The sequence below is a fragment of the Hyla sarda genome, chromosome 4 (assembly GCF_029499605.1).
Source record: "Hyla sarda isolate aHylSar1 chromosome 4, aHylSar1.hap1, whole genome shotgun sequence".
NCBI lineage: Eukaryota > Metazoa > Chordata > Amphibia > Anura > Hylidae > Hyla > Hyla sarda.
In genome coordinates this window covers 64,767,600-64,790,468 of record NC_079192.1, presented here as the reverse complement: position 1 = coordinate 64,790,468, position 22,869 = coordinate 64,767,600, and the positions used below count along the sequence as shown (strand labels likewise).

At 47.2% G+C, this 22,869-nt stretch overlaps 1 protein-coding gene across 4 annotated transcripts in view; it reads right to left on the bottom strand.

Annotated features, from left to right (window-relative positions):
- The window catches only part of OGDH (oxoglutarate dehydrogenase), a 72,179-nt gene extending 69,201 nt beyond the window's left edge, over positions 1-2,978 (bottom strand). For 2 of the 4 annotated variants that reach the window (XM_056571241.1, XM_056571235.1), the window contains exon 1: positions 2,827-2,978. The gene's annotated coding sequence lies outside the window, so the exon portion shown is untranslated. The other 2 variants (XM_056571239.1, XM_056571236.1) reach the window with 2 other exon arrangements.
- Positions 2,979-22,869: the final 19,891 nt, after the last annotated feature.

Genomic DNA, 22,869 nt, shown 5'->3' with positions numbered 1-22,869 from the left:
GTTGGGAAACACTGCTCTAGGATATAGAAACAACTTATACAAGACCAGATCTGTAGATTCCGTCACCTGTAGAGGATTATAGTCTATATAGGCCATTGTACAGTCTTTTGTTTGGACACCTATCCATCAGCAGGACATGTACCAATACGCTGCCTGTTCATTTGGGGTCCAAGTGGTCCTTGGTCTATATGCAGATTGCAAGGATCACTCGTTCTGATATTTTCATCATGCTGTCCTGTTATATCCCCCAGCATGGAGATCCACCATGATGGAAAACCTGTCCGTGCATCAGTGTTTCCCTTTATAAGAAGTCATCTCCAGCATCATCCCACGGTGCCATGTCCGGTAATATTATCTTAATGTATACAAGTAACTTATTGTACCATAAAGCATGGACGAGCGCACAGTGTGACATGAATGACCCCTGAAGCTTATAAGACCTTCACATAGGATCTTTATAGGTTAGTTAGGTGAGAATAATAGGCCCTATAACAGTGTCTTCCAACTGACAGCGCTCCTGCTGTTCCAAAACTACAACTCCCAGCATGCCATGACAGCCAATGACTGTTTCTATAGGTCAGTGGTTTCCAAACTGTGCACCTTCCGCTGTTCCAAAACTACAACTCCCAGCATGCCCTGACAACCAAAGGCTGTTGGTATAGGAAAGTGCAGAGTATAGGCAGGTCGGCACTGTGTAGTAGGTGCCCAGGATAAATAATCCAATGGAAGTAATAAAGATCCCGACACAATGTAAATGCTTGAAGAAATTATTTCGTTTATTTAAGTCATAAACTGCAAAGACATATAAAGCAGCACGCGTTCCGGCTTTTCAGAAGCCTTTATCAAATTCAGTTGATATAGGCTTCTGAAAAGCCGGAACGCGTGCTGCGTTATGTCTGCAGTTTATGACTTAAATAAACTAAATCATTTCTTCAAGCATTTACAGAGTGCCGGGGTCTTTATTACTTCCATCGGTATAGGAAAGTGGTCTGCCAACTATGGACCTCCAGCTGTTGCAAAACCACAACTTCCAACAAGACCTGACAGCCATTGACATGCTGGGTGTTGTAGTTTTGCAACAGATGGAGAAGAGTTGGGGGACATTGACCTACAGCAGATGTTACCAATCAGTGGCTTTCTAGCTGTTGCAAAACTACATCTCCCAGCATGCCAACAGCTGCCAGGACTTGCTGGTAGTTGTAGTTATGCAACAGAGGTTATTAAGAGCAGAGTAACGTGCTCTCGAATCACACAAAGTGCAATAAAAAGTGCAAACGTGTTACACACACAAAAAGAAAGTGCACAAAGGAAGCGGCCTATTGCAAGCCCTTCTCCGATAGGAGAGAGCCCCCCCCCCCCAACAAACCTTACCCTTCACCTCCGGACCAAAAGGTACCTGCAAGGTTCCATGTCCCTTTTTGCCGAAGCTACTAAGGGACCACAAATGCTCCTGGCATCCCCTTTGGCATTAGCCGAGGTATCTGCCCGCAGACCCGATAGCAGTCGGTACCCTGCCCATGCAGGAGTACCCAGGGTGTTAGCAGGGAGGTGAGAACCCGATGGCCACACACACCTCCCCTAGACCGCCAGGAGGGTCACCCAGAAGGGCTACAGCATCCTGACAATCCTGTGGACACACAACATGCAAAAAGTGACACAGTGACAATAATAAATAAGTGAATGAGTGCAGGTACACTGCCCGGACATCCTGCCGGATCTATAAAAATGTCTCTGATCCAAGCCAGAAGGCCGAGTGAGTGAGGTGAGTGCCACAAGGTGAAGAGATCATGGTGCCCGTGCTTCCACTCAGTCAGCCAATATTCCCAGTGAGTTTTGGCACCTCGGGGTCACCACTCCCAGAGGGAGAAGAGTTGGGGGACATTGTCCTATAGCAGAGGTTTCCAATCAGAAGCTTTCTACAAAACTACAACTCCCAGCATGACATGGCAGCTGAAGGCTAGTAGCAGGGTGTGCTGGGAGTTGTAATTTTGCAAAAGCACCAGAACCAAAAGTTAGGGAACATTGTCCTATAGCAGTAGGACAACCTGTGGCTCTCTAGATGTCAAAAATCCACAAATTCCAGTATGTCCTGACAGCAGGCATGGTGGGAGTTGTAGTTTTGCTGAAGAACAGTTGGGGGTCATCTTCAGTGGCTCTATAGCTGCTGAAGAACTGAAACTACAAGGACACCCTGACTGCATGCTGGGAGTTGTAGTTTTGCAACAGCAATCAGTTAGGGGACGCTGTCCTATACTATAAGGTCACAAGATTCCCAATGAAACTTCTTGTAACTGTGACATGTCACCTCCTATCACAAGACAGCTCAAACTCTAGCACATTCCTATAGAACAGGCATGGGAGCCACCAGGGAGGGGTAGGACACTTTTTACGAAACTACTATGTGGGGCTGGAAGTTCCCGATTGCCTCCCCAGCACACCCAGACCTTGCAGGCAGCAGTGTCCATGGCGCCCGGTCACCTCTGCCGCTTATATAAGGGGGTAAAGTGACTATGGAAGTAACGACCTATGAAGCATGCTTGCACGGGCCCACCTAACTTGACCTCGCTGCAGCATTGGACACACAACCCCAACTCTTTCTGCAGTATAAGCCCCTCCTACAGGCCTCTCTATTAACCAACGGCTGACGCTGTCCTAACACCGTGGCTGTAACAGCTCTCCTGATTGGCTCCACGCCTGCATAACACCGGCGAGGAGTTATATGAAGCTGACGCCCGAACACCCGCCACTGACGTCATATTATATCCCGCGCCCCTGCTTTTAATAATGTCCGTATTGCCTCGTCCCTCCACGGCGGGCCCAGCTCACCTCGGCTTGCACAACACAGCCCCTGCCGTCCGCTCCGTCCGGCTCCCGCCCGACGAATGGCTGGGAGAGTTGGAGGGCGCGGCCACAGGGCACAAGGCCGCGCCCAGCCGAGTACTACGTAATGGTCACGCCCATGCAGCATTACGCACTTTCGCACGCCTTATTACGTGTGTTTTTTTTTTTTAGTAGTTAAGAAAACTTTATTAACAATTACAACCAAAACAAAACAACTTGGCGTGTGAAGTTATTTTTAGCATATTGGGGGGGGGGGGGGGGGTTGGTAGCAGCTGTCCACCAGAGATAGACTGGGCTGTAAAGTTTTGTTCCTTGGCTTTTCTGGTCCTTGTTTTTTTAGCTGCTGAAAACATTTACTTTTCTATAAGTAACATAAAAAAGTACTAACTTAGCAGCTGAAAACATTTACTTTTCTATAAGTAACATAAAAAAGTACTAACTTAGCACAGCCAAGTTCAGCAAATATAAAAATAATAATATTCTGCAAACCCACAGCCTTATGCGGTTAATACGCTAAGGGGCGCTGTCCTTGGTGACTTTGTTTAGTCATGTAACGCTATTTCTTGAGTATAGAAGGGGTTAAAAGGTGTTGTCTGGGATTAGGAAAAAATGGCTGTTTTCTTCCAAAAATAGCACCACACCTATCCACAGGTTGTGTGTGGTATTGCAGCTCAGCCCCGTTCACCGCAATGAGGCTGAGCTGCAATACAAACGCTTAGGGCAGTGTTTCCCAATCAGGGTGCCTCCAGCTGTTGCAAAACTACAACTACCAGCATACCCAGACAGCCTTTGGCATCAGACAGGGGTCTTTCAGTTTGTTGATGTAGTGGACCCAGTGAAGTGCACCATTCTTTCCTTGTCGACCCTACAAGATGGATATTGCCTTCCCACCACTGCGATCACCTATTACCGATGCCTTACAGGCAGCGCCGGAGATTCTGGGGCTCCTTTCCTGCTGCCTACACCCTTTGAGATTTTATGTAGAAAAACCTAATTTGCTAGTGGCTTTATTTATGCCATCTATATTATGCTGTTGACCCCTCAGGACCTCTCTCAGATTGGTCATCCCTACATGGCGAGGTTGTTAGGACGCCCAATCACCATTTCGCTTTAGCAAGTTATCTGGTCCCGAGGAGCCAAGGTGTCTTCTTGTACAGTCATGGCCGTAAATGTTGGCACCCCTGAAATTTTTCAAGAAAATGAAATATTTCTCACAGAAAAGTTTGGGAAAAGTTTGCCTCCAGCTGTTGCAAAACTACAACTCCCAGCATGACACATGCTTTGCTATACATATGTTTTTTCCCTTTGTGTGTATTGGAACTAAACCAAAAAATGGAGGAAAAAAAGCAAATTGGACATAATGTCACACCAATGGGCTGGACAAAATTATTGGCACCCTTAACTTAATATTTGGTTGCACACCCTTTGGAAAAAGTAACTGAAATTAGTCGCTTCCTATAATCATCAATAAGCTTCTTACACCTCTCAGTCGGAATGTTGGACCACTCTTCCATTGTAAACTGCACCAGGTCTCTCTTATTGGAAGGCGCCTTTTCCCAACAGCAATTTTAAGATCTATCCTCAGGTGTTCAGTGAGATTTAGATCTTGACTCATTGCTGCCACTTAAGAACTCTCCAGCGCTTTGTTGCCATTGATTTCTGGGTGGTTTTTGACCTTTGTTTGGGGTCATTGTCCTGCTGGAAAACCCAAGATCACGGACACAAACCCAGCTTTCTGACACTGGGCTGTACAGTGCGACCCAAAATCCTTCGGTAATTCTCACATTTCATGATGCCTTGTACACATTCAAGGCACCCAGTGCCAGAGGCAGCAAAACAACCCCAAAACATCATTGAACCTCCACCATATTTCACTGTAAGTACTGTGTTCTTTTCTTTGTAGGCCTCATTCCGTTTTCGGTAAACAGTAGAATGATGTGCTTTACCAAAAAGCTCTATCTTGGTCTCATCTGTCCAGAAGACGTTTTCCCAGAAGGATTTTGGCTTACTCAAGTTAATTTTGGCAAAATGTAGTCTTGCTTTTAATGTCTCTGTATCAGCAGTTGGGTCCTCCTGGGTCTCCTCCCATTTAAATGTCGACGGATAGTTCGCGCTGACACTGATGCTCCCTGAGCCAACAGGACAGCTTGAATATCTTTGGAACTTGTTTGGGGCTGCTTATCCACCATCCGGACTATCCTGCAATAACACATTTAATCAATTCTTCTCTTCCATCCACGTCCAGGAAAATTAGCTACAGGGCCATGGTTGCAAACTTCTTGATAATGTTGCGCACTATGGACAAAGGCAAATCTAGATCTCTGGAGATGGACTTGTAACCTTGAGATTGTTGCTATTTTTCCACAATTTTGGTTCTCAAGTCCTCAGACAGTTATCTTCTCCTCTTTCTGTTGTCCATGCTTAGTGTGGCACACACAGACGCACAATGCAAAGATTAAGTGAACTTCTCTCCTTTTTATCTGCTTTCAGGAGTGATTTGTATATTGCCCACACCTGTTACTTGCCCCAGGTAAGTTTAAAGGAGCATCACATGCTTGAAACAATCTTATTTTTCCACAATTTTGAAAGGGTGCCAATAATTTTGTCGAGCCCATTTTTGGAGTTTGGTGACATTATGTCCAATTTGCTTTTTTTTCCTCCTTTTTTTTGGTTTAGTTCCAATACACACAAAGGGAATAAACACATGTATAGCAAAACATGTGTTACTGCAATCCTTTTCTGTGAGAAATACTAAATTTTCTTGAAAAATTTCAGGGGTGCCAACATTTACGGCAATGACTGTATCTCTTATAAGGAGAATTATTATAAGATCCTTTTCCATTGGTACCACACCCCCGAGTTGTTACATCACATGTTCCCTAAGGTGTCCTCTACATGAGATGCAGACAAGCTGTGGGCAGTAATCGGGAGTTATTCAAAATGTTTGGAGGGGTATTCAATGGGATATTAAATTAAGTGTGTGAAATACTTTCATTAAAAAAACTTGCAGCAGTTATGGAATTCTTATCAGCATGATGACGATGGATACAAATGCAGTGTAAACCTAGCCTTAGTAAATAACCCCCGTTATAAATTAAAGAGATGGTTAAAATATATCTGTAAGCTTTTATTGCATCAGACAGCACAAGTCCCAACTATATACAGTACACAGATGGCACAAAACATATCCCACGTTTATATTCCCCAATGGGGTGCATGGAAAGGGGTTGTCAATTCAATTCCAATACAGTGGTCCCTCAAAATACGATGGTAATTCGTTCCAAACGAGCCATCTTTTGTCGAATCCATCGTATGTTGAGGGATTCGTGCAATGTAAAGTATAGGAAGCTGTACTCACCTGTCCCCGCCGCTCGAGATGGTGTCCCCGGGCCTCCACTGGGCTCTCCGCTGTCTTCTCCGGTCCTCCGCTGTCTTCTCCGGTCCTCCGCTGTCTTCTCCGGTCCTCCGCTGTCTTCTCCGGTCCTCTGCTGTCTTCTCCGGTCCTCTTCTGTCTTCCGCAAGGCCTTACTGGGCCTGCGTAGCGACGTCATTACGCCGCTGCGTACGCCATTCCTATTGGATGACGTGCGCAGCAGAGTATTGACGTCATCGGAGAGGGCCGAGAAGACACCGGAAGACCAGCACTGGACCCGGAGGGCACCCCGGAGCACCGTGGAGGGGTAAGTAATACTTACCGCACCACACGGGGAACATTAAGCTGCTATCCGGCAGCAGCTTAAGCATTTGGCGCTGCCGGATAGCACTTAATGTGATGGCCCCGACATAAAAAAGCATTGTATGTCGATGCTGACATAGACATATGATGGCCTCTGAGAGGCCATCGTATGTCGATTTCATCATATGTCGGGGCCATCGTAGGTCGGAGGGTCACTGTATATGATTATAAAGGATTATAGTCAGAAGTGCTCAATATCTCCCAATACATTGCAGTCATTGTATAGCAGGTGATGTACCAAAAGATTATTTCAGGAAGTATACCTGTAGTTGTCATGTTACATGCTTGTTTATGCTGCGGGGAAATAACTGGCTCTACTGTACGTATAACAAGCCTGCTAAGGGCAAGAAAAAATGTGAAAAATTTTACAAATTATGCTGGGTCCAAAATTGTGCCTGGAGCGTATTTTGTGCCTCATATCTGCTGTAGGAGGTATGGATACTTTTAGCAAAGGTCATGCTCAGTCCCGTAGAACAGAAACAAATTACACATTTTAAAGAGTATGGCTCAATTCACATTTGTGTTCCAGGCTTCATTGTGGATTCTTTCATATTTGAAAGGAAAAATATTGCTGCACGCCTTTCTAATTTTATTGGCAAAATGACAGACACCTTGGCAGAAGCTGAATCATTGGGTTCCATTGGTCGGTGCTGATGTTGGTCTGTGATGGATCTGGCAGAGCGTTATAAACAGGAGCCACAATGCTAATTTAAATAAGGCCTTAGATAAAGAAAAAAACGTACACTTCCATACTATAATACAGTGACCCCTCAACCTACAATGGCCTCAACATACAATAGTTTCAACATACAATGGTCTTTTCTGGACCATTGTAAGTTAAAACCAGACTCAGCATACAATGCTATGGACAATCCAGATCTGTGCAATGTGTCAATGGCCGGAAGAACCGAACAATCAGAAAGGGAAATTTACTGGTAAAACCCCTGTATTACTGAAGCAAATGCACTGATTGATGTCTGGTAGCGTCCCCTACAGTACAGGGAGGTATTACATGTTCTGTACACTTTACCTGTACCAGGGTTACCTGCTCCTTTGTACACCAGGTGAGGGCGGCTCCATTTTACTTTTTTAGAACATTGCGTGTACTGTACAGGACCCTGAAGAAGCTCCTGTCCTCTACATAGACCAGCGTTTCCCAAGCAGGGTGCCCCCAGCTGTTGCAAAACTACAACTCCCAGCATGCCCGGACAGCCAAAGGCTGTCCGGGCATGCTGGGAGTTGTAGTTTTGCAACAGCTGGAGGCCCCCTGCTTGGGAAACACTGACATAGACAATGATTTACAGCTCCCAGCAGATCTTTCTTTTTTTATATGTAAGGATTTGCTTTATCTATATTAGTTATCTACTTATTTTTCTTTAATCCTTACTTTTTCCTATTTTTTGGATGACATTTTGGTGGCTTCAGAACCAATTACTAGGTTTCCATAGAGTTCTGGTCTCAACATACAATGGTTTCAACATACAATGGTTGTGCTGGAACCAATTAATATTGTAACTTTAGGGACCACTGTATTTAGCAACTTTTCAATGTACAATGTGCTCTTATGATAATCCCTGGGTTTATGAGCAGAAACTCGGGGGCAGAAGCAGGGGCAATGATCATTGTCGCAGGGAGTGTGATCAAGCCCAGCAGTGAAGTAAAGCCCGCTTTAGGGTATGTTCACACAACTGTATCTGTGTCTTCAGGTGGTGCGATGATAACACTGCATTATTCCACATGCACTAGGCTGCCTGGAGCAGAAGACGCTGCTGTTCGGTGTGAAAACAGGGTGAGGTAAGCAGTTTTTTCTCCCATGGTGCAAAGGGGGCCACTTATAATGGGAGGGGGCCTAGCTACAGTATAGTCGGCCTAAATAAAGTGTGGGGGCACAAATGGAGGCCCTATAAAGTGTTAAAGTGTGGAGGCACAGAAGGGAGTCCTGAAGCACCTTCACAATTTGTCTATGCATAGTAGTACTAGCCCAGACCTATGATAAAGCTTCTGAGGAGCAAAACATGTCAGGGAGGCTATGCGTCTGAGCTTTTAATAAGCCTTTTATCATCTGTTGTTTGAACTACAGCCAAAAATGATTGGCCATTAGCCCAAGTGATAGCAAATATAGTAAAATAATATAGCTATCAGTGACTGGCCACACTGGTGTTTTTAATTTTTAGATATACTGGTACTGTTTCTAAAATACAAATAAAACTTATGTTTTAGTGTTGGGATAGGGATAGAGATGAGCGAACTTACGGTAAATTCGATTCGTCACGAACTTCTCGGCTCGGCAGTTGATGGCTTTTCCTGCGTAAATTAGTTCTGCCTTCAGGTGCTCCGGTGGGCTGGAAAAGGTGGATACAGTCCTAGGAAAGAGTATCCACCTTTTCCAGCCCATCGGAGCACCTGAAAGCTGAACTAATTTATGCAGGAAAAGTCATCAACTGCTGAGCCGAGAAGTTCGTGACAAATCGAATTTACTGTAAGTTCGCTCATCTCTAGATAGGGTATTAAAGGGGTACTCCGCACCCCTAGACATCTTATCCCCTATCCAAAGGATAGGGGATAAGATGTCAGATCCCGGGGGTCCCGCTGCTGGGGACCCCTGGGATCTGGCCTGCAGCACCCACCTGTATGGCTTCCGGCAACGCTGGAGGCTTCGGATCCCAACCACAATGGCGGAAAAGCGTGACGTCACGACTCCGCCCAGTGTGATGTCACACCCCGCCCCGCCCCCTCAATGCAAGTCTATGGGAGGGGGCGTGAAGGACCTCCCATAGACTTGCATTGAGGGGGCGGGGCGTGACATCACACGGGGCGGAGTCGTGAAGTCACGCTCTTCCGCCATTGTGGTCGGGATCCAAAGCCTCCAGCATTGCCGGAAGCCATACAGGTGGGTGCTGCAGCCGAGATCCCGGGGGTCCCCAGCAGCGGGACCCCCGCGATCTGACATCTTATCCCCTATCTTTTGGATACCTTTACTGATTTGTGTTGTTTACAGTTGGAAACCGTTTTCTCCACGTGGGTATTTTTTGTTTTCATACAAGTACTGTACTACCATCCAGCTACTTTGCAGGAAACTGCAGTAAAGTTCTATTCTAGTAAATGGGGCTGTGCTGTAGTTGCCAGTGTGTGACCAGCAGCATAGTTTAAAAAAAGACATAGGTCTATCCAGTTCAGCCTGTACTCTAGCAATGTTCATCCAGACAAAGGCAAACACATTAGGCAAAATAAAATTTTCCTTATTTTAGGGGAAAATATTTCCCAAATTCGAATATGGCCAACAGAACTAATCTCTGGATCTCTAAACAACCATAGTGAATTCACCATGACAGTTTTCTCAGGCAACACTTTATGCAAGTTTAATATCTTCATACTTATTAATGGTAAAAAATTAAAGACTACCGTATTATTTTTGCCGTATAAGACGCAATTTTTCTTCCCCAAAAGTGTGTGTGTGTGTGGGGGGGGGGGGAGTTGGTGCATCTTATACGGCAAATACACATTAAAACCCTGTCATATCGCGGCGGTCCCTGCGGCCATCAACAGCAGGGACCAGCGGCTACTACAGGACATCACCGATTGCGGTGATGCCCTGTATTAAACTAATAATAATCAACAGCAAAAATTGTGCTGATAGGAGGGAACTCCATAAAACTTAGCTTTTAATATTATTTCTTTTAAAAGCCACCAGAGTAACATAAAGCGCTCAAAAATAAATCCGGCACCAAATAATATTTAAGGTGTAAGGAAGTGACCACAGAGCAATGTGGATTTTGTGGAAAGTTACCACATAGCCATGTGGATTTACCAGAGAAATAAATCCTAGTTAATGCTTCAATGTATACCCAACGCGTTTCAACCACAGTGATGTGGTATCATCAGGGGACCTTTTTAGCAAAAATTTCTGGTGTATATGCTATAATACTAAGCACACCCGGAGTAGGAATTATTTATAAACAGAGAGATATAAAATGAGAACCATAGTTACTGAGTGGGGTAAACACCCGATACATAGTGCACCCCATGCAAGGCTTCAATGTTATTTGTTTCAGGACAGCAGGCTTGTAGTCATCAAGAAACATATGCCTGTATAGTGCACATGTACGATTATGTCGCCTTGCTCCCGGTATGGTTCTCTGTGAAGCGCTATCACCCCCAGTGGCGGGGAGCCGTCTAGTACTAGCGGCTGCTGGGCGCTCCAGGATGCCCTGTATTAATCCTTCAGACGCGGCGATCAAAGCTGACCGGCGCGTCTGAAGCGAAAGTGAAACTAACCCGGCTGCTCAGTCGGGCTGTTCGGGACCACTGCGGTGAAATCGCGGCATCCCGAACAGCTTACAGGACACCGGGAGGGACCTTACCTGCGTCCTCGGTGTCCGCTCAGTGAATGACTGCTCCGTGCCGGGATCCCCTGCATGGCCGGCGCTCTCCTTCGTCGTCATCACGTCGTCGCGCACGCTGTCCCATCATCCAATAGGAGCGGCGTGCGTAGCGACGTGATGGCGGGACGGAGAGCGAGGATCCCGGGCAGTAGAGACGTTCCAAAGCGACAGGGACACCCCGGGGACGCGGCGACAGCAATGGAGGGCGACATCCAGGGCAGCGGTGACGGGTCCAGAGCGGCGGGGACACGTGAGTATTACCTCCTATACCAGTGGTCTTCAACCTGCAGACCTCCAGATGTTGCAAAATACAACTCCCGGCATGCCCAGACAGCCAACGGCTGTCCGGGCATGCTGGGAGTTGTAGTTTTGCAACATCTGGAGGTCCGCAGGTTGAAGATCACTGTCCTATACTTTACATTGTATTTGGTTCAGAATCTTTTTTTTCTAGATTTTCATCCTTTAAAATTGGGTGCGTCTTATATGCCGGAGCGTCTTATACGGCGAAAAATCAGTAGTAACTATTTAATGAAAACAAGAATCCCTATACGGTGACATTAAAAATTAGTAATTCACATATCATTTGACCTTTTTTGATTAGTATTTTGTGTTGCTGTGAAGAACTTGCCTATAAAGTTTGCATAAAAAGAATCCAGCCCTAGGTCGAATGAAATCTGATAGTGACTAGATATAAATGGAAACCTTGTGACGAGGCCCAGTGTCCTCCAGGATTGTACATTGTGCTACTGTCTGCTCTCACTACTTTTCCCAGTTGTTACTATCTGTACTTTTCTCATCAATAATCTGTCAGCCTCCCAGGAAACATTGCTCCGCACTTTGACCCTTTCATGCTTGAATTACTGCTTGTAATATAATGTATATTTTTAATGAAATGCAATAAAAGGTTTCCGCCACTTAAACTGCATATAGATAAGATGTTGTCACTAGCTTATTGTAAATGGGGTATTGGCAAAATTGCTAGAATGAAGGTGTGAAGCCCTCTGTGAAGCACCGTGGCTCCCTCTAAACTTTTACTTACACAGCGTCACTCTGATCTTGTGCAGGTACTGCAAATAACTGGAATGTTGTTGCATTGCCATTCTAGTCACCAAGTGGACAAGGGTGACAGTGGATTGAAAATCCATAGGGGCCTTGTCCTCAAGATTTGTTTTCAAGATCAGCCATGTAGGCCACGGCTTATCCTAGTGATACACCATCAGCTGCTAAAACAGGAAAACCATTATAGGAAACCATCTGCTGAACTATGGGCCTGGTGTTGAGCAGGAGCTTATGATATAGTTATATAGAGTACTTGCTTCCTTCTCTGACCTTCTGAGTCTATGTCAATGGAAATCTCCAAGACAATGGGGAAGATATACTAAGCTGCATGAGTAGCATATATTTTGGGTTGTTTGCGCAAAAATGTGCGGCTTTTTAAAATATACACTGGACTGCGCGAAAGGCAACTATTCTCCTACCAACCATTACCCTTTCTCCCCTTGATTACCAAATAATGACAGACAACTGATAACCTTATTAAGTGGACGTGGGGGTCGGCCACAGCTTTATTAACTCCGTTACAACATGAAATTAACCTCCAACCTCCTGCAGGTTGGTAACCAGAGAGGAAACACACTGCCAGCCGCCGGCATTAGCCGACGGGCAACTCAGCCATCCCTCCATTCTTAATTAGCTAACTCCTGTACCACCACAGGAGGAGCTCACGTCTCCTCATACTGAGCTCCGACCCCCACCCAACACAAAAAGGTCCTGCTCTATCCCATCCTGCAACCCAGAGAGGAAAATGTCTAACCCAATATCATTCAGGTGTACCCCGTCCATGGACATAAGGTGCCGGTTGTCGCCCTCCAGTTGTCTATGCCGAACCACCACCCCCAACCGGGCCCTGACATATCGGGCCATGCGGGAATTAACAGAACGGCGCACCCTTTCCATGGCCGCAGCATCACGAGCCCCTTGCCACGTTACTCTGGGCACAATTTTAGACCATACAACTATAACCTGGGAGAACAATAGAATAATGCGCTCCAGGTCATTTCTCATTAACGTAATCAATTCGGGGACCGGCATGGAACCCAAATTATTTCCTGCGGCATGGAGGACGAGAACCATCGGCAGAATAGAATGACCAGCAATTTGCACACACTCCGTAAGTACTCTCGACCAGGACAAACCACCGATACCTCTCCAATGGACGGCGACACCTTGAAAGCCCAATGACCTGCCTCCTGGACGACATGTCGCTCTCTGGGCTGCACGATATACATAAGAATGACCCACGATGTGAACCACCGGGGGTCGAGGGCCTGAAGGAGGGAAAACATTACAACAGTTCAGGGCGAACATAACCAGGATAACAGTCTGACTTCCATCGACCAATGCGCTGTATATCCGCAACCGGAAAACCCGCCCTGGCAGCTTCAGTGGCTGCCCCGATTCGAAAAGAATGGGAGCCGTACTCGGACGAACATGACACCACTTAAAAACCGACACAAACTGGTATCTAGTCAAAGGGGAGCCCGAAGAATGGCACAAAAATCGTTTGCACGCCACTCTAATTGCCAAAAAAGAGGAAACGAAAAACACCAGGCACTGTTCGCCACCAACAGCACATATTCGAAGCCAGGACCCCTTGCCTAACTAATCAGTCTTCGAACGTCGGACACACAGCTGCACAACCCCATTGGAAACCAATACATCCTCAAAAAGAATACCCCCATTGGCGGTAGCAAAGCACCAAAAAATGCAAGCGAAAAAGCTGCACGAAAAAGGCACATCTCATAATCCGTCGAGCAAACCGCCGCAATGGCGCCCAGTAGCTGCACCAGCAGCGAAAATGAAATAGGCCCCCTACAATCCCGGCTCACCTGCACACGCTGCCAGCCTTTTAGCGCCTGCTGCACACAAAAACTTTTGGTAGTATCAGCCCAACCCCGCAGCTTCAAGTGAAAAGCGACCCCGCAGAGACGCCGCCTAGTCACATTAGCAGAGACTCCCAATTTACGCAGCGCCATGCAAATAGTCAATGGTAATATCAAAGCGGACATCATCCCCTGCACATACATCAAGTGATCCCGCAGTGAACAACCAGTCCCTCCATGCCTTACCGTGACCTGACCAGGTGGCCGGCGCTACAGAAGAGGCCACTAAAGGCATCAGTCCAGCGACACCAGATTCCACATCTCCTGCGGACAGGGCAAGCCCCCTTGCGCAGATCCCAAAACTCCTGGAAACGGAAGCGAGACAACAAATCAGCGAAAACGTTATCAACTCCCGGAACATGACGGGAGCGGAACCAGATATTGTGTTGCAAGCAGCGCAGAACCAAGAGCCGAAGCAAGGCGAGAACCGGGAGAGAGGAGGAGGACAGGCCGTTTATACAATGCACCACACTGATGTTATCTGACCAAAAACATACTTTACGATCTTTTAACTGTTCACCCCAAAGTTCCACAGCCACAACAATGGGGAACAGCTGCAGTAATGTCATATTACGACATAACCCCCTCCTCTCTCCACACCTCTGGCCAAGGCCCGGCACTCCATTCCGACCCGAACAATGCCCCGTAACCTGCAGAAGAAGCAGCATCCTTGAAAAGAGACAATTCATTGTTACACACCTCTGGTGCCAGAAAACAAGTGCGGCCATTGTAGCGACGTAAAAATTCACGCCACACCAATAGATCCGCCCGTAAAACTGAAGTAATGTGAATCCTGTGCTCAGGTCTCCTGACTCCCCTAGTCGCCAAAGAAAGATGTCTGGAAAAAACACGGCCCATCGGCATAATGCGACAAGCGAAAACCAGGAGACCCAAGAGGGACTGCATCTGTTTTAGGGTCACTTTAGAAACTCCACAAAAACCTTCAATGATACCCAGTAATTTGGCCAATTTATGACCAGGAAGCCTGAACTCCATACTAACAGAGTCGATTTTAATCCCCAAGAACGACAGGGTGGTACCCGGTCCCTCTGTCTTCTCCGCAGAGAGGGGTACCCCCAGCCGACTCATGAGGAAACAAAATGAGTCCAATAAGAACTGACAGCTGGGAGAATCTCCTGGGGCCACAAAGAAAAAATCGTCCAGATAATGAATAATGGACGAGCACCCAGTTTCAGATCGCACCACCCATCCAAGAACAAACTGAACATCTCGAAGTAGTGGCACGAAATGGAACATCCCATGGGTAAACAGGTGTCTGTTATAATTCGGCTAGCTGGATGTGCATCCTCTGTGTCAGCGAGGGATTGGCGTGGACCGTGTCGGTGGACCGGTTCTAGGTTGCTACTGGTTTTCACCAGAGCCCGCCGCAAAGCGGGATGGTCTTGCTGCGGCGGTAGCAACCAGGTCGTATCCACCGGCAACGGCTCAACCTCGCTGACTGCTGAGAAGGCATGGGACAGAAGGACTAGGCAGAGGCAAGGTCAGACGTAGCAGAAGGACGGGGGCAGGCGGCAAGGTTCGTAGTCAATAACAATAGCAGAAGGTCTGGAACACAGGCTTTGGACAACACTAAACGCTTTCTCTGGCACAAGGCAACAAGATCCGGCAAGGAAGGAAAGGGGAAGTGAGGTTATATACACAGGGAGCAGGTGGAAGCTAATTGGACTGATTGGGCAAGGCACCAATCACTGGTGCACTGGCCAGCGCGCGCCAGAACATGACAGCCCGGGACCGGGACAGGAAAGTGGCTTGGGATGCGATTCGTGAGCGGGCGCGTCCCGGTATGCGAATCGCATCCCCATCGCGAATGTCAGTGCAGCGCTCCCGGTCAGCGGGTCTGACCGGGGCGCTGCAGAAAGGAGAACGCCGCGAGCGCGCCGAGGAGGACCAGGGACTCGGAGTAACAGTACCCCCCCCCCTTAGGTCTCCCCCTCTCTTTGTCTCCTTGTCCCTTTAACTGAGAAGAGAACATAGGGGGCGTCTTTTGAGTTTCCTTCCGGAACAAAAAACAGTCCTGGGTAGCTACATCAGCGGCCGGTAATCCGGAAGAAGTGGGAATGGGGAGGGGGGGCAGAGGGTGAAGCTTGTCACGGGGCAGAGTGTCACCAGGACAGGGGCTATGAGGAGGCACTGCACAGTCCTGATAGGCCTTGGGGAGACCAGGCACAGGAGGAGACACTGAGGCCCGACAGACGGGACTGGGAGCAGACGTGAGGCATTTCTTGCGGCAAGCAGGACCCCAATTCTTGATATCCCCGGTGGTCCAGTCAAGGGTGGGAGAATGATGCTGGAGCCATGGCAGACCGAGGAGGACTTGGCGTGGACCGTGTCGCTGGACCGGTTCTAGGTTGCTACTGGTTTTCACCAGAGCCCGCCGCAAAGCGGGATGGTCTTGCTGCGGCGGTAGCAACCAGGTCGTATCCACCGGCAACGGCTCAACCTCTCTGACTGCTGAGATAGGCGCGGTACGAGGGATTAGGCAAGAGCAAGGTCGGACGTAGCAGAAGGTCAGGGCAGGCAGCAAGGATCATAGTCATGGGCAACGGCAAGAGGTCTGGAACACTGGCTTGGGATACACAAGGAACGCTTTCACTGGCACAATGGCAACAAGATCCGGCAAGGAAGTGAAGGGGAAGTGAGGTAATATAGGGAAGTGCACAGGTGAACACACTAATTAAAACCATGTGCCAATCAGTGGCGCACTGGCCCTTTAAATCGCAAAGAGCCGGCGCGCCAGAACATGACAGCCGGGGACCGGGACGGGTAAGTGGCTTGGGATGCGATTCGCGACCGGGCGCGTCCCGCTATGCGAATCGCATCCCCATCGCGAATGTCAGTGCAGCGCTCCCGGTCAGCGGGTCTGACCGGGGCGCTGCAGAAAGGAGAACGCCGCGAGCGCTTCGGGGAGGAGCAGGGACCCGGAGCGCTCGGCGTAACAGTGTCATAGTAATACATGCCATCCACACAGCAACCCAGAAGGTGATAACATTCCGGATGTACCGGGAGGAGGCAAAAAGCAGATTCTATGTCCGATTTTGCCATGAGAGCACCCCTACCAGCCCGCCTAACCAGCGCCACCGCCCTGTCAAAAGAAACATAAGTAACAGAGGCTGCATTATTAGGGATACCATCATTGACAGAATCTCCTTTTGGGTAAGATAAGTGATGTATGAGGCGAAACTTTCCACTCTCTTTTTTGGGAACCGCCCCCAAAGGGAAGACCCTCAAATTAGAAAATGGGGGGGAAACAAACGGTCCCTGAAAACAACCTAAATGAACTTCCTTACTAACTTTTTCCCGCAGCGCAGCTGGTTGAAGAACTGCAGATTCGGAGCCTGCTGGGGGAAATCAGAAGGAACATACGGTATGAAAAAACCACAGGAAAAAACTAAATGTAACTGTTCTGCCACAGACCTGTTGGGGTAATGCTCTAGCCAATGCAACATCGCATCCACGTTCACTGGCGTCTTTCCCTTCGGAAGCAGGTCCTCCCTTAACCGGCGGTTTCACATACACTGTATGAGGTGTGCTTTTAAACGTTATGTTCTCATGTACATTTTATAAGCACACATTAAAAGTTAAGTATTATCCATTATTTGTCAACACGCTTATAAGAGGTTTTTCTTTTTTAACCCCTATGGGTTAATTCGTTGTTAGGTGTCGACACCTCGAGCGTGTTGTCTGGCCAATGATTAGTTGTGAGGCCTCCTCAATGGCCTACACGTTGTGAACCCCAGGGAACAGCTTGTAAAGCACCGAATGGTAAGATAGGCAGTTCCTAAGAACAGAGTCTCTAAGTTCAGATTCCAGGGGATCCAATAGACACTGTGCAAAGGGGCACTGCCAAAAACGTGCAAAGATGTTTCTTCCACAGAGGGGCACAGGGGGTAGTACCGGGTTCTGCAGAGGTCACGGGCATGCATGAACAACCTTAGAGACAGTCTTCCCTTATGGCCATTGGTTAGCCATGCAGAAGCCACATTGGTCCAAACAGTCTCTGCTGAGCCCTTGGGGAGCCCTGGAACGAGCTCCAACAAGTCTTTAGCTCTGATAAGCTTGTAGATGGTCTTTGGCTTCCACAGGGCTTCAACCCCGCTGGTTCTCCCTTACAAACTGGACTGGACATCCCCATAGAACCAGGGGGTGTTCAAGTTGTAAGGGATGGAGCTGTCCCACTTGTCCCAGCTGAGCCCCCATCAGAGGGGCAAAAGAAAACAAGCGAGACATAGACCTGTGCGCTGAGCCAGTCTTTTCAACCAGAGTCCGCTGTACTCGGACACATGCAAAGGTAGCACATAGCAGAATTGGGATATCGGGTACGCCCTTCCCACCCTTGCTGGGCTCCTTGTACATCAAAGTCCACTTAACTCTGTCCATTTTGCCCCAGATGAAGCAAAACACAGTCCGGGTGATGGCCCTGCAAATGGTGGCAGGAGGGGGCCATGCCTCTGTCGTTGAAGAAAGGGATAATCATAATCTTGTATAAGTGTAACGGGGAGAGATGCGACTTGATTAATTGGCGTCCCATCTCTCTCTTGAACGTGGACTACAAGATCCTAGCCAAGGTGCTGGCCAACAGACTGGAGTCTGTCATCGGGCAGATTGTCCACCCGGACAAGACCTGCAGCATCCTTGTTCACAGGATCACCGATAGCCTTGCCCTTGTGAGACACACAATCCATTACATACAAGACTGCCATGCCTGCGCCGCCCTGGTCAGTCTGGATCAGGAGAAGGCGTTTGACCGTGACTCTCATGAATTCACGTACAGGGCTTTGCGCAAGCTGGGTCTGGGAAAGATGTTTTGCTTGTATGTTATCTTGACATTTGCAGCAAGGTGCTGGTGAAAGGCTGGAAGACTGAGCTCTTCCCCATTCTATCTGGGGTCAGACAAGGCTACCTTCTTTCACCTTTTCTATTTGTTTGTGTTATAGAGCTGTTCAGAGATTCTATCCGGCAGAATGGAGAGATCAGAGGAATCACTGAACCAGGACCAGATCGCTACGAGGTCAAGTGCTCGGTCTACATGGATTACTTTTTTCTGCACTGATCGGCATTTAGTGACTGCACTTGTTCAGACCTGAGAGGACTTCAGCAGAGCTCCGGGAGCAAAGGTCAACAGCGGCAAGTCGGAGGCTATGCTCTTCGGGGAATGGCACATGGCTTCTTCCACCCCTTTCCCCTTCACTGTTAAACCAGACTTCATCCAAATCCTCGGAGTCTGGTTCAGGAAGGAAGGAGCGTACCTCAAGTCTTGGCAAGACCTACTGGCAAACTCTAAAATCGAATTGTGGAGTTCCAGACAGCTCTTGATGGAGGGCAAAACACTTGTCCTGCGGAGTGAAGTTTTGCCAGTGCTACAATACACCGCACAACACTGTAACAGGTATCTCAGTCAAAGCCATAGCGGATTGCTGACAATAGACAATCCAGTACCCTCCTTGGTTTCTGTGCAGATCACAATGTAGGAAGCTTAGAGCAATTAAAGTTACCATGATAAACAATAAAGGCCTTTTAAATAAATGATTATATATGTAAGAGGCCAACTGCAACATATAATACATCGAAAATGTATTTCACAATTATTAAAACAGGTGTAAGAGTCCAGGGATGCTTTTGCATATATACCAAAAGAAAATAAAAAGTGTCCTTAAACCCCTTAAAGACTCAGACCATTTTTACCTTAAAGGGGCACTCTGGTGGAAAATATATATTTTTTAAATCAGCTGGTGCCAAAAAGTTAAACAGATTTCTAAATTACTTCTTAAAAAAAAATATTAATCCTTCCAGTACTTAGCTGCTGAATACTACAGAGGAAATTCTTTTCTTTTTAGATTTCTATTCTATCTGTCCACAGTGCTCTCTGCTGACACCTCTGTCCATTTTAGGAACTGTCCAGAGCAGCATATGTTTGATATGAAGGGGGGGGGGGGGGATTTTCTTCTGCTCTGGACAGTTCCTGATACGGACAGAGGTGTCAGCAGAGAGCCCCGTGGACAGACAGAAAAGAAATAAAAAAAGAAAAGAATTTCCTCTGTATGCACAATTTTGGACTTTGTTTTTTTTTTTTTTTTTTTTTACGTGTACGCCATCAACCGTGCGATTTTCGAATGCGGCGATACTACGTATGATTATTTTTATTTTTTATAATTTTTTTTATTACATTATTTCATTAAAAAAATGGGAAAAGGGGGGTGATTTAAACTTTTAATAGGGAAGGGGTTAATTAACTTTTATTAACTTTTTTTTTACATATTTATATATATATATATATATATATATATATATATATATATATCCCCGCCAGCGCATTAATAAAGATATGACCCCCGCTAGCGCATTTATATGTATACCCCCGCCAGCGCATTTATATATATATATATATATATATATATACCGCTCCCCTGGCGCATCTATATACATATACCCCTGCAGCGCTAGGAATGAAAAGTATTTCTATCAGCAGCGCATAGTGCCAGCAGCTGGCTGCAGGGGTATACGTATATAGATGCACTGGAGGCAGACATATAGCGTTATCTGCCCCCCTCAGCGCATCTATATACAAATGCCACTGCAGCGCTATGTATGAAAATATTTCTATCAGCATCATCGGCCGGCCGGCTGCTGGCACTATGCTTATGGTAATATGCTATGATTATTACCCAAAGGGCTCCAGTGACCAGGTGACCCCCAAGTGATCTATGGGCTCCTTGCACAGCCCCCCTATATAACCAGGGGAGGGGCTGCAATCCCTCTCTTAGCACATTGCTACTTCTGCTGAGGTCAAGTCCAGTCAAGTTGTTCCAGTGTCTGCGTCCAGAGCATTGGAGGCCTCAAGCCTAAAGTCCTGCAGCTACAAGTCGGTCATCAGTAAGTCAAGTCATCTTATTGTCAGTCACCATCTCTGTCAAGTCAAGTCCATCTGAAGTCACCGTGGCCTGCACTAAAGTCAGACTGTTGAGACCCAATTAGCTCCTAGCAGGCTATAACTATCCCTCCCCCTTATTACAATAATTAATTAAATAATAACTGGCACAACAACAATTCAACTTTTTATGGGTGGGGATCGGCCACAGCTTTATTTATAAAATTACTTATATAAATAACAATTTAACTGTAACAAAGACACCGATTGGCTTCTTGCCAACCCGAGAGGTGCTGCCACACCGTCCTGTGTGGAGGTCTACCCCGGGTTGACCCCGCTTTCACCGTCTTCTTACCGCCAAGCTGTGACTTACAATAAACAGAGATACAAAAAGGGAGGGAGGGAGGGCAAAACTCCGGGTAGTGGGCAGATTGAGGGGGGAAGGGAGGCACCACAGCTATAAATACCCAGGGGAGGGCCCCTGAAAGCCCGGGAAACTATTACACCCCTGATTGGTGCACTCCTTCCCCCCCACCCATGGGACATACCACTATAGTTACCAACAAGTTTTTACAGACGGGGGAGGGGGCTAAAAACCTTGCCTGTATATTTCTTAACCCCTTAACTGCTCACCAGTCAGGGGGCAAGCTAGTTATGCACAGCTTGCCCCTCCAGTCTAACTACTGCAAGTCCCAGCAAGCCTGTGAGGTCCCCCTGTCCCTCACTTTTCACCTCCCTGGGATATTTGGATGTACTGCAAAGACTATATCTTTGTCTTGCCTCAGTAAAGCTGCCACTATCCTTAATCTGATGCTGGTGTCTTCATTGCCCCGGCCTAAACCAGGATCAGCGGTATTACCTTCGGGTGGTTAAGGCTAAACCACACCCTGGCGTAACGACAAGAAGGGGTTAATACCATCTACCCATTGGGCCATAACATCTGCCCTGCATCTACCCTGCTCCTCACACCCCGACACCACACCAGCTAAATCGCCACAACAGCATTTTAGTTCTGTGTGAACATACCCTTAGGATCTGAAAGAATTTGCATTCTATCCTGTTTTACTGTCCCATTGTCAGTAGTTTAAATGTAAATAAATCTGAATCTGATACCTATATTGTATGTTTACTATTATTTTTGGCCACAGAATGGAAGGTCGGGGACTCTTTTTGACTACTTTTACTCTCTCCTTTAATTAAAGGGGTACTCCGCCCCTAGACATCTTATCCCCTATCCTTTGAATAGGGGATAAGATGTCTGATCACGGGGTCCCGCCGCTGGGGACCCCAGCGATCTCCCTGCTGCACCTGGCGTTCATTTAGATCGTCGGAGGCTCATGACATCACGGTCACGCCCCGCTCGTGACCTCACAGCCACGCCCCCTCAATGCAAGTCTATGGGAGGGGGCGTGACGGCCGTCACACCCCCTCCCATTGACTTGCATTGAGGGCACATGGCCGTGATGTCACGAGCGTGGGAATGAACGTGATGTCATGAGCCTCCGCCCCGCATCGACAGAAGTTCGCTCCGTGCACCGGATGTCTGGGGTGCCGCAGCCAAGATCTGACATCTTATCCCCTATCCAATGATAGATGTCTAGGGGCGGAGTTCCCCTTTAAGTACCTGCCTGAGGGAATGACTTAATAGAAGTGTTTTGGCTTTTTTCAGTTCTAGTATTTTTTTCACCACAAATAAAGTGAGAACATTAGAGTACGTGCAGGAATATGTCACACCGGCTTCACATCCGAGCAAAGACAAAAAATACAGGTTGTGTCACATTTTATGTTTGAATATAATGGTTATGCATTGTTTAAAGCAGGATCCCATATACTTTGGGTAAATAGGGACTTCAGCCCTTGAAGCAGTCAGGATGCTGAGTTCACACTACAGAGAGCAGCAACATCAGCATTGTCTTATGATTGGACGTCCTGCGCACACCCTGCATTGGGTGACAAGCAGCGTTCGTATCAATGGGCCATAGACACACCGCGGACATACCCCTACTAGTACTATAACAAACAACCACAGACAAGAATATTTGGCATAAAAAGGCTGCATTGTTTATTCATGGTTACATCATA